A 13,606-nucleotide genomic window follows, 5' to 3' on the forward strand; every position below is an offset into this window, starting at 1 on the left:
GGCAGGCTATCCTCTTCCCCAGCATCTCAGCTCAGCTGAATTAGAGCCTTCAAGAGCTTGTCTCCAAAGCTCCAGGGGTCACCTGGAGTTCAAGGCCAGCCTTGCTCCCAAACAAAATTAAAACGAGGCAAAGTAACTTTGAGATGCTTGGAGTTAGGACAGCAACGTGAATTTTGAGTCATTCACTTTCTACATTTTATTGGAAATGTACTTAGCTCTTCTGAGACATCGTCCTTGTCTCAAATAACATATGGGCTGCAGATAGTCATATGATGAAAATATATTGGCTACGACCATAACTAAAGTGGAGGCAAATGCTGTGGTATTAGGGTAGCCGAACACCATGAGCAGACTGTTCCAAGGCAGTGGACGGCCCGGGCACTTGGAAGGATATTGAATCTGCCTTGTGTGCGAGCTCAGAACAACCTCTGCCCTTCGCAAGCTCGTCCTTAACTCCAGCTGCTGCATGGCTTTGAATCTCTCCATCTCCACGACCATGTCTCTCAGCCAGAGACACATGACAGCTGACCAGAAAAAAAAAGTCACTTAAGATTTTGTTTTAGGACAAAAGTGAAACAGAATGGTAGCAAAAGAGGGGAAAATTTTCACGGATTACATTTCTTAGACCCTGGCAATTTCTTGTGTTATCTTTTTTTTTAAGTTATAAAACTGCTTTAATAGAAAGTCTCTCCCCCCCCCCCCCGCTCCCAATACACCATCTGGGCTGGGGTAGATGTGGCCAGAGCTGGCCCCAGGACAGTACTGAACCTGTAGTCATTACCAAAATATACATCACCATAAAAGATGCTGCACCACCTCAGCCCCACAGTAAAATCATAAACATTTACACTCTTCCAGGGCTTTCAAAGAACTAAGGTGCGGGGAACCCTGCCCATAGAAATAGGCTGGGATGGAGATGGGCGTCCAGGAGGGACATTAAGTCCTAAGGGTCAGCCCCTCTACTGGGCACAGTCCGAGGCGAGCAGAAAACAAAACTGGTCCAAAATTTGAAGGTACAAACCCACAAGTCTCAGAGATTTTTCTCCAGCCCTGGCCTGGGCCCACCTGCAAGTCGGTAATCAGAAAGAAGGAGCTCAGGGGCACGGAAGCTTAGAGTACACACACACACACAATTGTACCACTGCTATAAAAAGTTACTTAAAAGCTATATCTCTTGTATATAAACGGAAAAGATTCAGGTGTTTGGTCAAGTGGAAATATGGCTAGGTTCAGGTGTCTGTGACCCCATGGAACAGAATACAAAGGTCCCATGAGGCTCGGCAGCTGAGGACGGCCTGGGCCCTCTGGGCTGGCCAGGGACATGGGAGAACCATGTCGCTTGATTATAAGGGTGTAGGGGAGTGGCCCCAGCTCTTACACGGCATTGGGGAGCCTAAGTATAGGCCACCTGGCTCACGTGCAGGTTTAGTGACAACTGGTGGCCTTAGAGGGTGGGTGTGCGGCCGTGAGGCATGCTGGTTTTGTAAGGCACAGAAAGCGACTGGGTTCGGGGCACTGCTGTGGCCTCACGCCTGAGTCCCTAAAGGCATGGTGCCGGGACTTGGCCTCTGTGTCCCAAGTCATTTCCTGCCAGGGCAAAGTGGGCTAGATTTAAATTTAAAAAAAAAAAAAAACAGGTAAACTGATCTCTCTTTTAAAAAAATAAAATCTCTGGTCTGTAAGGTCATTTCAGCTGCTTTTTAAAGTGGCTTTTCTGGAATGGTGGAAGCTGTGGCAAGCCCACAGGAACCTAGACGGAAGACTTGGAAAAGGACCCTCGCAGGTGGTGGTTCTTGCCCAGGTCACGGTTGTGCAGTTCAATTGGCACCTGCACTGCTTCCTCCACAGAGCCCATCCTTCTGGAAGAACTTTAAGCCTTTGACCACACCACCATTGCTGGAGAAGAGGCTCTTGAGGTCATCCTGACACAGAGGGCGGGATGTTGGAGAGGTGCAGGGTAGCTGAGGGTGGGAAGATGCCCTGGAAGTTCTTGGGCCTGGTGCAGTGGTGAGCTGCCATAGTCCTTGGTCAGTCCCTGGTCCTCCTGTCACTCTGATGCTTTGACAGTGTGATGCACACCGACTTCCCATGCAGCTTGTGCCCCTTCAGGTGGCTCATGGCTAGCTGGGCCTGGCTGCCATCTGCCATCTGCCATCTGCACCAAGAGCTTTCTCCTTCTTATTGAACTGGATCTTCATCCGGTGCATGTCACTGCAGATGCCAAAGAGAATAAAGAGGCTTTGGGGTGTGACCCTCTCAGGGTTCAGGTTGCTGACCCCTGCCAGCCCTGTGATGCCAATGCACCCAATTGCAGCAGCAGCAGCAGCAGAGGGTATGGCTGGGGGGTGGGGGAGCAGGGCTCTATGGACATTAGGAACAGAGAGGCCAAAGGCTGCTGCCATTGTATTCCTGCCCCTCTGCTCTGTCCCCTGTGGTTCTCCTCTGTGTGCCACGGACGGTCCCAGAATAGCAGTCAGTACAAAGCCGGGATCCGACGAGCTCTTCTCCACGTGTGTCAGCAACGGCCCCTTCATCATGAGCAGCTTGGTCTCAGCACCCAGTGGAAATAAATGATGGCAAGAAGTTCAAAGGTGACAACAGGAGCACAGGAGCTCCTTCCAGAGTCATCCATGTATGCAAGCTACCTAGTGATGTCACTGAGGGCAAGGTCATCTCTCTGGAGCTGTCCTTTGGGAAAGTTACTAACCTCCTTATGCTGAAGGGGAGGAACCAGGCCTTCATTGAAATAAGCACAGAGGAGGTTGCCAATAGCATGGTTAACTACTACACATTGGTGGCGCCAGTGCTCACGAATATCCATCTACATCCAGTTCTTCAACCACGAGGAGCTCAAAACCAACAGCTCGCCCAACCAGGCACTTGCCCAGGCAGACCTGCAGGTCGTGAACTCCAGACAGTCTGGAAACCTGACCTTGGCAGCCTCCGCTGCTGCTGTGGATGCAGAAACGCCAATGGCAGACTAGAGGCCAGAACTCAGAGTCATTGTGGAAAACCTTTTCCACCCAGTGTCCCTGGATGTGCTGCACCAGATCTTTTCTAAGTTTGACACCGTCCCGAAGATCATCATGTTCACCAAGAACAGCCAATTCCAGTCACCGCTGCGGTATGCTGACCCTGGGAGTGCCCAGCATGCGAAGCTGTCCCTGGGTGGCCAGAACACCCACAATGCCTGCTGCACACTGCACATCGACTTCTCCAAGCTCACCAGTCTCAGCATCAAATCCAACAACAAGAGCAGAGCTTACACTCGACCTGCCCTGCCCTCTGGACACAGCCAGGCTTCACTTGTGTTATCATTTTTAGCACAACTGTTTCCATGGAAACTTTCTAAGCATTAAATCAGGTATGCACGCACTGATAAGTGGGTATTAGCCCAAAAGCTTGGAATACCCAAGAAACAATTCACAGACCATGTGAAGCTCAAGAAGAAGGAAGACCAGTGTGGAGGCTTCAGTTCCCCCTTAGAAGGGAGAACAAAATACTCATGGGAGGAAACACAGGGACAAAGAGTGGAGCAGAGACTGAAGGAAAGGCCATCCAGAGACTGCCCCACCTGGGGATTCATCCCATATGCAGCCACCAAACCCAGTCACTATTGCTGATGCCAAGAAGTACTTGCTGACAGGAGCCTGATATGGATGACTCCTGAGAGGCTCTGTCAGAGCCCTACTGATACAGATGAGGATGCTTGCAGCTAACCATTGGACTGAGCACGGGGACCTCAATGGAGGAGTTAGGGGAGGACTGAAGGAGCTGAAGGGGTTTGCAATCCCATAGGAAGAAGAACAATATCAACCAACCAGACCTGCCCAGAGCTCCCAGGGACTAAACCACCAACCCTATGGCTCCAGCCTCATATGTAGCAGAGGATGACATTGTCTGGCATCAACAGAAGTCCTTGGTCCTGTGAAGGCTCGTTTCCCCAGTGTAGGGGATGCCAGGGTGAGGTGGGGGTGGGAGTGGGAGCATCCTCATAGAAGCAGGGGGAGGGGAGGGAGGATGGGAGCGGGAGAGGATGACATTTGAAATGTAAATACATAAAATATTCAATAAAAATCAGGGACTTGATGCTAGGCTGAGAGGTGCCAGCAGAGGGCAGCAGAGTGCCAGGCAGCTGGGCTCTGTGGCCTGACAGACACCCACAAGAGGAAAAAGCCATCTCTACAGAGGGGCACTCCTGAGAACCCTGATGCTGCGTACAATTGCAGACTGGTACTCTTAGATTAGACAAGGAGGAGGCAAAGACCACACTGGAGGGTAGCTGTGCCTTATGCATCCATCTACTGGAAGCCCAGGGAGTTAGTTTTGAAACTGGGGAAGGGCTAGTGTAGCTCCTAAAAATGACTGAATGACAGCCAGGCATGCTGCTCCAAAGACAGCCCCATCCTAGAGAAGCTTTTGGAGTTTCTAAGTTGTGTTGGATCGAAGGGATTGGACAGGACTTTCAAAGATACCTGTCAATCACATGGGAATGGTGGGTGTTCGTGATCAATGAGACAATAATTCAGGGCTATTTCATGAGATCATCAGACACAAATGAAGACAGGTGGACTACAAGCAAATGAATAAGGGTGGAGTGGGCACAAGCCATTGAATAGGTACCGGATGTCAGAAGGAAGACAAAACCACCTATTCCACAGCCCCAGGGGAAGCACGGTTACAGTGCCAACATGGAGGTCTCCAAAAGCACGTAGACCAAAGGCTTGGCTCCCAGCTGCTGAGTCCGTTCCTTCAGAGACTGAATGGACAAAAAGGGCCCAGTGAATTGTTGATGGTGTTCTGATTTGAGGATTTAGGAGCTGAGGACTGGTCAGTGGGGGTGGGTCACAGCTTGGGAGGGCACCTTTGCAGGGTCTCTCGCTCTGACCCTTTTCTGTCTGTCTGTGTGCTTCTCGCATCCCATGAGACACACAGCTCCACATCACAATTCTGCTTCTGCAATGCCCTGCCTCCCCTCAGTCCCCAAGCAAGGGCCTGGCTGTCTGTGGCCTGAAGCCTTAGAAAGTCTGAGCCCGAATGCATCCTTTTTCTCATTTTATAACAGGGTCAAAGGTCTTACAAACAGAGAGAGCGAGAGAGTCCTGCTTGGTCACTGTGTCACAGGGAGTGACTCTAGCTGCAAACTGTCTTTAGGTATGAGGGAGTAACAGAGGAAAGTTCAAAGAAATGATCAAGGGCTGTGAATACCAAGGGCAAAAGGGCACTGAGTGAGGTTACTAAGGAAGCATGTGTGGAAGAACCTTGTATGGTGGTTCATGCCATACATATCAGTACTCAAGAAGCTGAGGCAGGAGGATTGCCATGAGTTTGAGGCAAGCCTGCACTACAGCATGAGACTCTATGAGAGAGAGAGAGAAAGAGAGAGAGAGAGAGAGAGAGAGAGAGAGAGAGACAAAGAACATTATGAATTGCATTGCTTACCACTCCTTGAGCCCTAGGAAGAGGCACTGTGGGTTATGCAAACTTGTTCCACACGTACAGGAATGGGTAATTTTATATCTGCTGGCTGAACAGGTGGCTGCTGGGTAGGCAGTGAGACAGAAGTCCTCAAATTCTGTTTGCCAATCATTTGAAGGAAACCTTTTTTTTTTCTTCCTGTAATGTGGTACTTTCTAGTCATTTTATATTTGAAGTTGTCAAGAAAGGTCAATTCTGCAGTCCCGAGAATTAGCAAATCAGATATGTTTCTTTGGAGTAGTAATTCAGAGTTTGTAGAATGCATGAGGAGGTGAGCCAGGGTTGCTGGGACTCCAGAGTCCTGAGATAGCCTGTTGGAGAATTAGTTTTCTTTGCAAGTTCTAAGAGAAGTCAAGATTGCTGGTCTAGGGACTATACACTGAGAGCCACTGTGATAAAAGGGTCACCACTTTGCCTCTGGGTAGAGGCACATGGAAATTCTTACTCTCTGCTTATCTCTGGGCTTTAGTTACTCATGGAATCCCTGGGCAGCGTTCGAAACCCGGATGCGCACCTGCATTTCCCAGGTCAGGGTGACTACTTTGACCTGGGTATTAGTGGATTCCTAAATCTTTAAGATGCTACACGTGAATGCCTTTAGCTGGATGACCATGTACTGGTTCCGGTCAGTCTGTCCTATTTTCCAGAGTTTCTCAGAAACGGTGGGCTCGGATTGATGAGTCACCCTTCTGATGTTGAAAGCTTTTGAGAGTCAGAATAATTAGAGGCATCTAATGAGGGCTTCAGCTTCACAATGAGAGATGGCTCATGAGCTACCCAGTAGGCAGGGGTATCCAGGGTCAGTGACTTGGCAGCGAAGAACAGGAATGGCTGAGAGTCTGAGGGAATATATTGGCTTTCCAGAGTGAAGAGAAAACTGAAGAGCTGAACTTAAAATTAATAAATTGGCAGCATAATAAAGCACTCGAAGACTTTTAGATGACTTCTTATCTTCTTTGTAAGGCCGTTTCTGTGTCCAGTGTCTATACATGTTTGAAAATGCTCTGTTCTGGGTTTGTCAGGTGGGTCAGTGGTTAAGGCCCCTCCCTCGCTGTTCCTACAAAAGACCAGGGTCAGTTTCCAGCATCCACAGCAGCCACTCCAGCTCCAAAGAATCTGATGCCCTCTCTTGGTCTCCTTAGGTACATGTGTCCATGTACACAAACACTACACTACACTACACACACACAAACACACACACACACAGATACATACACACACGCATAAACACAGACACACACAACACAGACACACACAACACAGACACACACATGTATATATATATATATATATATATATATATATATTTTTCAAAACTAATTTTAAAAGTCTTTTAATGATCCTATTCATAGCATGCTGAGTTTCTTAGCCTCATTTTATAAGACATAAAAACTGAGGCATAGAGGACTTGAAATCATTGAAGTCGTACAACTAAGCACCGGGCAAAAAAGTATTTGAACCCAGAGATTCTGACGATGTGTCTAGGTGGGACAGCACAACCACTAAGTGCAACACACTGTTATTTATTGATTTCACACACGTGTGCCCCACACACATTTGCATTCATTACACAATTGCAGCTCCAAGGTGTTTGAAACGCTCTCTGGGAGACTGTGGCTCATTAAGCTCTTTGGTCTGTGGCCGCTGAGTGAAGCAGCCACGAGGAGGGAGGCACAATTCGTGAGGCTCTTTTGTCACATCTGGGTGCTGTGGCATCGCTAGAGTTGGCATTGGTGGCAGATCCCAGACTTGATGCACAGCTTTGGACGGTGTCACTGACCCCGTGTTCTCTGCCTCTGGCAGCAGGAGCTGACCGGGTTTTTATGAAGGAAGAACCTGGGAGCTGTGGCCCTGAGAGCATCTCTCCCACATTCCTGCTGTACAGAAGGGAGACCAGAGTCCTGTGAGCGGTGAATTAGGTCTACTGACGTTGCCACAAGCCAAGTTACAGAGGACAGACGTGTGAAATGTCCATTTCAGGAGGCTGCACTTGCAGGAGAGGACAGCGACCGTGGGATGGCTTAGCAGGCACACATTTCCCTTGAAAACTGTCCTCTGGGCAAGTTCCAGCAACCTCACTCAGGCTCGGATTCTTTCTCCTCGCCTGCCCTCTAGTGGTGCTTCTGAACACACAGCCTCTCGGTTGTCAAAGCCCAGCAACCGTTTCCACAAACTTAGTTTTGAGGTCATTGCCGTCACTTTCTTGGGTGATTCAGTAACTTTTATTTGATGTGTAGGAGAGAACGATGGGGTTGCAATTCTTTTATGCCCCAAGCATTTTATTTAAGCTCAATAATTCATTTCTTAAACTTAATTATGAGATGCATAACAGCACCACTTTGGAATGCAGACAGAACTACAATATTTTATCTAGAATGGAAAGTCAGGGCAAGCAATTCTATTAACTTGGTATTAGTTTAAAATAGGAGTCGTTAGTAGCTTTGGTAGAAAACACTGAAAAAACAGAAACAAAATAAAACAGACAGACGGTGGGATTTGGAAATGTCTTGAAATGACCCCAGAAGGTAGGGCCTCCGGCCAATTGGCCTGTATCCTCAGGTAGCACAGAGTGGCGTTTGGAGTGGATGAAACCCAGCAGTAATGAAGGAAGTGCTGGCTTTTGCTATATCCTTTCTGTGACCGTGAGCTTTCCTGCTCTCCTGTGCATCGTGGGCTGGAATAAAATCCCAGGACTGAGACCTCTCTGCAGAATCAAGCACGCCTGGCACACACACTTCCTCTTCCTCAGCTTCCAGCTTCCCTCAGTTCCTCAAAAGGGCTCATTTCTCCTCTCAAACTTGAACCGGTCAAATATTTTCCCTAATAAATGAGGCATTCCACTATGTAAAAGCCAAACGCAAAATTACACTTCAAATCAACATAATGCATCTTCAAGCCCCACTGATAATTAAAAATTAAAACTGAAGAGAAAGTTATGTTTACTCACTGGTGAGGTTAACTGAGTATTCGAAGGTCAACACACCCTTAGTGTTTCTTGTCAACACAAAGGATACCTGAGCACACTTGCTTGATTAAGCCATGTGTACTAAATGCTTAAACCTGTCAGTTGGAAAATGATTTTAGATATTGCTTATGCTAGTCACAAATGTAGCTGAAGTCCTTGGAAATTGGAGTTGGCTAGGGAAACAATTCAATGTGTTGATTGTAGAGGCAGCGAACACTTCTTGCAGGACGCATGATTTGCTCTTACCTGGACTACCGTGTTCACTTTCCAGCTCTGTTTATAAGATGCTTGGGGGCAGGTTGAAAAACAATGAAGTATCTTGAGGTTCCCTGTAAAACTGGATCAATCAAGCCGTGTGCTGCCTTGCTAGTTACCATGGATTTTTTTTTTTTTACAATGCCCCATTCTGGAAACCTGTGACTGCTTTAGCAGAAAGAGCTGACAGGAATCTGCCTGTTTTCTGTTTCATATTATAATAGAAGAGAGAACTAAAAAACATCTATCTTAGGACAGAAATCTAGGGGACACAAATGGGTCTTGATGTACCTGAGACCAGAGCTAGGAAAACAAAACTCTAGGTTTCTTCTCTCGTCAGTGCATTGGCTTAAAACCATGAAGACTTCCCGGGCATAATCAGAACGTGATGTCATTATGTGAGCAACGATTAAGCCAACATTCTTCAATAGTACCTTTAAATTTGGTCTGTTTTGCATGAAGCCCTTATGTGCTGTGAGTGGACGCACTTGCTGGGCGCTGAGAACTCAGCTGGGAGACCGCCGAGTCTCTGATACGAAGCTTCAATTCTGAAAGTGTCCATCCACCCCAGCTGCTATAATGAGATCCTGGGTGCTTTATGAAGACAGAGGTCTGGGTTTGGGGAAATCTAGAGTTGTGGCTGACTGAGTAACTGCTGAGGACAAGCCTCTTGGTCATAGATGATGTCTGTTTGCTCTGCCTTTACACACCACAGAAGGCATGGGGGCTCCCTTGGACCTATTCTGCAAAGACTCTGATTGCATGACCTAAGCATAGTCCTAAAGCCCTTTCTGACACCATCCGCTTCCTTGAGCATGCGCAGCTAAACTGGCCAATCCTGGGTGGTGGAGACAGCTTCTTGTCTGCTCATTGAGTCTCGGGGGTGACAGGCCCACACACACCCTCCGACTATAGGAGAGCTTTACTTGATACTTTTGTCTGCACACTTTCAGATCTATAAATCCTGACCCCGACAAGGATGACTTCCCAGTCACTGCAGACTCCAGAAGCACCATGCTGGATTCCAAGTGGGCGGACACATCCTGTGTGTGATGCTTGGCCACACAGGACACGAGGAACCCCGGTGTGACCATGGGTAATGCGTGAGATTGAACATGTGCTGCTTTATTTCTTTTTCACTTTTCTTCTGAAAAATTGCCTTAAAAATGTAAATACAACAACAACAACAACAGACCCCCATAAAACCGAAGGCATAAATCCTAGGGGTTTGAAATGGAAAAGGAGCGAAGAAGGGGGAGTAACAGAGGCAGTGACTTTGGTGACAGCATAGTCTATGGCAGGCATAAGAGGCCTCTTTACCTTGTGCAGTCAGCTCATGTGCACACTTTTAAATCGCTTTCCTCATCAGATGACCAGAAAAAACCAGCAGTGAGGATTCTGTCACAGTCTCTGGACTGCGTCCTGAGCGCAGACAGTGTGAGGGGGCAGTTCATTCCGTCCTTGAGACTCAGTGCAGCCCTGGTTTCTATTTGACACCACATCCAGAAAGGATGTTTTAAAAAAAAAAATAAGGCGTTAAATCACTCGCCCACTTTCTGATGAGCTTATAGCTTTTCAGCACTTACCTTTGCCTTTTAGAGGTGAATTCAGTGCACTTGGAAGCGGAAAATAATTCTTCAGAGAACGCACACAGCTCAGTCAAATACATTTGCTCATAAAAACTTCTGGCTTTTCAATAAGCAATGAGCCAGAGATGGGTATATTCTTAATGTCTGTCACTAGCAGCACTCAGAGAAAACCCCCTCCAGCCATTCAACTTCCGGTCTATAGCACGGTTCAGCTTTTGTTCAGCCGTTTTATTTTAATCCGAATGTGCAGAGACTTTCAGCAACTGTTTTTTATGGGCTGCACGCCACATAATGTTGACAAACCAGCTTTTTATTGGCACATAAAAGCCTTTCTAGTCAAACAAGTCAGCCCTGCTATCTATTTTTTCGTGTTAATATGAATATGAATCTTGTGCATCCTGGTTCAGACTTCGGAAACCTCAGAGCAGGTTATCTTGTACGTCTAAGTAGGCTCCGTTTGATTCTGTAGATGATCTCTTTTACAGAGTTCTGTGTTTAAGGATGGCATTGCTGCCTACCTTAAAAAGAGAAAACAAAACAAAACAAAACAAAATGTCATCTCCTATTTACAATGTCTGAGTCTCGAAACTCACAGGTCTCTGGTGAAGCCAGGTACCACATATCAAACCACACAGAGCCCACCACACCAGTTCTCAAATAACTTACTTAGCTTACTTAGGCCTATGGCACCGCTCAACAAATTGTACATCACATCAGCTTCCTTGAGCATGCGCAGCTAAACTGGCCAATCCCGGGTGGTGGAGACAGCTTCTTGCCTGCTCATTGAGCATGCACAGCTAAGCTGGCCAATTCTGGGTGGTGGAGACAGCTTCTTGTCTGCTTATTGAGCACGCGCAGCTAAACTGGCCAATCCCGGGTGGTGGAGACAGCTTCGTCTGTTCTTTGAGCATGAGCAATTTAGACTTTACAGTTGCTGTGGCCATGCCACAGAAGAAACCTGAGGCCAGGACTTCTGGTCACAGTGTTTGCCAAGGGAGTGTTAGAGGACCATCGATGGGGGTTGGTGAAGGGTTGGGCCTGGTAATACTAATGGCTGGAATATTTATAGTCTATAAATCCACGGCCAACACAAAGGACCTTCATGTTTCTACATTCCAAAGCAAATGAATGTTTCATCTGAACTACCACATAAGCTATCACAATATCTGTTGCCATTTTGTGCCTGAGATGTGCTGTCCCTTGGGTCTTTGGTCTGGTGCTATGGTTAGTTTCATTTGAACAGGGATGCCTGTTCCTATTCGGCTCTGGGTAGCCACAGCCTGACTGTCCCTTGTCTGCTTCTTGCCAGTCGCCTCTCTCTTCCTTCCATGGGCCCTCTCCATTCTTCAATGGACTTTTTCCTGCCGTTTTCCACATTATCTCTGAGTTCCCTGAACACCATTAAATACCCCCCAGCAAACCGCACCACACACTACTGTGCACAGTTTATGTAGAGCACATTTACACAGTGGTAGTTGCTGAGGAATTCTACATGAAGAGAAAGGGCCTGTATTTATTTCATTTGATGAAAGTATTGGTTACAGAATGACACCAAATTAAAAAGTTATGCACTGTGCTTAGACCTAGTAAGACACAGGTAAACCCGGGGAATGTGGTGTATTCCGCAGCCAGAGGCTTTGGGGCGCCCTGCAGACAGGATCTGAATTCTGATCTTTGTAAGTCTTATGCATACCCGTCTTAGGATCAGCCCTGCCTAAAATGAAGACGTCTTTACCAGGATTTTCAACCTCAGCAATATTTTCCCCTCTTATATCTGAATGCAATTTTTTAAGTACTATAATTTTTTAATTTGGTGATTTCATAAACACTCTTCTTTTGTTTGTTTGTTTGTTTGTTTGTTTACTTGCTTGTTTCCATTCTAGAGATAGAACGCAGGTCCTCACACATGCTGGACAAGTTCTCTTTGTTCTCAGCCCTTAAGTACAGTTTTGTGGCCTCTTCTTTATTTGGCTACTAAAGAGTTTCTTTATTATAATACCAGCTCACTGGGGAGGGAAGAGGGGGCTTTGCTCATCCTGGCTTAAAAAAAAAAGTTGCCGAACAGGTGCTGGTAATACTGTGTCAAGACCATTACAGAGCGTTCCCCTGGCTGAGTGAATAGTTCGTGCTGTTCCCGAACAAGCTAAGACTATTGTGGTGGTCTGAAGGAGAATGGCCCTCACCAGCTCCGATATTTGCATGCTTAGTCATCAGAGACTGACACTGTTTGAAAGGGTTGCAAGGATTATGAGGTGTGGCCTTGTTGGAGGAAGTGTGTCACTTTGAGGTTCCAAAAGCCCATGCATGCCAGGACCAACTCTCTCCCTTGGATTACAGCTTACAGATCGGCATGGGGCTCCAGACTTCTCAAGCAATCAGCCATGTTACCATCCTGATGATAATACACTGAGCCTCTGAAACTGTAAGCCAGCCCCAATATAAGTGTTTTATTTTGTAAGAATTGCCATGGTCAAGTTGTCTTACTCAGTTTCTTTTTACATAAGAGAAACAGAGTGGCTATAAACAAATTCCTGAGGCAAAAGTTGTGATGAGTTTCTTGTCATATTTCTGCTTCTTCACTTCTAGTCATACCACAATTGCATGCTCATGAGATAAGCCACAGTTTGAGGGTCCAGTGTCCAGTCAGGGCTCACTTCCTAGCCCGTCCATAGATGACCATCCTTTGGTTCTCTCTCATATGGCTATGTTGTGTCAGGAAACATCTGTGAACCCTCACAAGACCACTAAAGAGCCGATTTTGATGCAATTGCGTTAGGGTCTCTTTATTCAGAGCACCACTGTCTCTGACACAGGAGAATGGGAGGGTGACCCAAGCCTAGTTTCAGGCAAGCATTTATAGAGGCAAGAAGGGGGTATCTACCCTGGAACATATCTGATTGGGAGGCCATTATGACCTTTAATTGGCTGGTATTGGGAACCAAACTATAAACTCAACCTCTGCTTTCCTCCTGATTGGTGGTTGTTAGGAAGTGAAGTGTCAGGGGCAGACTTGTAAACTGGAGGTACAGATTTGTTGGGGATAACCTGGAAACTGGTGTTAGACACAGGCCTTGTTGCTGGGGTAGCCTGAAAACTGGAGCTAGGTATTGGTCTGTTAGTTCACTTCAGTTTAACCTTAGGTCTGACTCTCTAAAAGGAGTTTGAACTGAAAAAACTCTAGTCTGTCAGCAGAACGGACAAAGATTTTAACAGATGCTTCTTTTCTCAGTGTTGTGGCTTCTGTTCTTGGGATGTAATTACCTTAGACAAGCTACCTCCTAGTGAGGGTTCAGAATTCAAGAGGAGTTCTGTGGAGATT

The 13,606-nt window shown here is 46.8% G+C and overlaps 2 pseudogenes; one reads left to right on the plus strand and one right to left on the minus strand.

Moving 5' to 3' along the window:
• Positions 1-1,750: 1,750 nt before the first annotated feature.
• On the minus strand, positions 1,751-2,402 carry LOC148000820 (polypyrimidine tract-binding protein 1 pseudogene; annotated as a pseudogene).
• Positions 2,403-2,445: 43 nt separating this feature from the next.
• Ptbp1-ps1 (polypyrimidine tract binding protein 1, pseudogene 1) lies at positions 2,446-3,359 on the plus strand (annotated as a pseudogene).
• The last annotated feature ends 10,247 nt before the right edge of the window (positions 3,360-13,606 follow it).

The sequence above is a fragment of the Rattus norvegicus genome, chromosome 15 (genome assembly GCF_021556685.1).
Source record: "Rattus norvegicus strain SHRSP/BbbUtx chromosome 15, alternate assembly SHRSP_T2T, whole genome shotgun sequence".
NCBI classification, from domain to species: Eukaryota; Metazoa; Chordata; class Mammalia; order Rodentia; family Muridae; genus Rattus; species Rattus norvegicus.